Consider the following 1604-nt stretch of genomic DNA (forward strand, 5'->3'; position numbering starts at 1 on the left):
TGATATAAATATATTTTCTCAAAAAGGCAACTTGGTCTTAACCATTACCCACAAAATTTATGCTGTTATAGAATCAGAGTTTTTTTTTGATTAATTTAAGACAATACTAGGTTCATTTTATGTCAATACAAAATATAAAAACCAATGACATTTTCACTGAACATCCACTCATAAAAAATCATGAATTAATAAAGTAAAACTCTATGCCAATTTTTTGTCCATTGTGGGCCTTGAACTCTGGGCCTGGACACTCTGCCTCACCTCTTCAGCTCACAGCTGCCACTGTACCACGTGAGCCACAGTGCAGTTTCTGGTTTTAGGTGGTTTGTTGGAGATAAGAGTCTCACAGACTTTTCTGCCCAGGCTGGCTTTGAACAACTATCCTCAGATCTCAGACTCCAGAGTAGCAAGGATTACAGGAATGAGCCAACAAAGCCCAGATCCAAGTCAATTTTTAAAAAGCAAGCTTTGATACTTCTGGTTTTTCCAATAAACAATTTTATTTTTTCAGCATTAGTTTATAAAACTATGTGTTATTTTTAGATGTAACTAGGATTTTTTAAATGATTCAAATATAATTTTTACTATTACTCAGTATCTCACAAAAATTCACTATTATTGACTTTGCACAGTCAATTACATACTATCTTACACACTATTATTATTACATCCTATATTGCATATAGTGTAAAGTGAAAATAATTTGCACCATTTCATATAAGTTACTAGGTGTTATTTTAGCATTATAAATTCACATTTGTGGTTTTACACTAAGGGAAAAAAAGATTTTAGAGTTAAAATAAAATATGAATGTGTAGTGTGTCCCAATTGTGTCCCAATTAAAACAAAAATTCTGAGTTCCAACAGACAAAATTATTTTCCTTTCACTAAAGACTTTGAAGTAATACCTTTGGAAATAGTAAGGAAAAGGAAGCATAATTCAACTCACATCAATCAATGTCTCTGTTATTTTGCTATCCCCTTCACTAAGACCTGCTTGCTCCCACTTGCAAGTGTCTCTCTTAGAATTCTATTTGGGAAAGTTCTAAATAACTGATTCTTTTTGTACTTCCTGTTATATGAAACAAAATATATACACAAAACTCTTGAAATAAAATGTACACATACGTTAAAGTCACCACAGCTGGAAAAAAATCCAAGAAATGGAACTCCTCCAGGAACAAAAACATGTTGGGCCCAGTTTTTTTTTAAGGACAAAACCTCAAATACATGTTAATTTGAGTAGAGCTATAATTATAGCTGTCTCAGAAATAAGGTTGTGGTAATTTGTAATTAAATTCATCTGGCTGAACCTAATATAGCAAATCTTTTGAATCAAATTGTTTAAAACAAATGTAACTGTATATTAAGAAAGATCTGCACACATTTAAAAGGAAAAATGCTATAGTATTAAACAACAAAAATCATGACATACTAAAAAAAATCAGAAATGCAATAAGTCCAATAGTATCAATATTGAGAAGTAAATACCACTGATTTAACAAGAACAAAATATACAAATCATAGAATCTGAGCAGTGTACTTGAGTGTACATAATTTTAAACTACTCCAAATTACACTGTTTGTAGATTAATGAATGTGGG

This window comes from Dipodomys spectabilis, unplaced genomic scaffold (genome assembly GCF_019054845.1).
Source record: "Dipodomys spectabilis isolate Male_0828 unplaced genomic scaffold, ASM1905484v1 ptg000246l, whole genome shotgun sequence".
Taxonomy (NCBI): Eukaryota; Metazoa; Chordata; class Mammalia; order Rodentia; family Heteromyidae; genus Dipodomys; species Dipodomys spectabilis.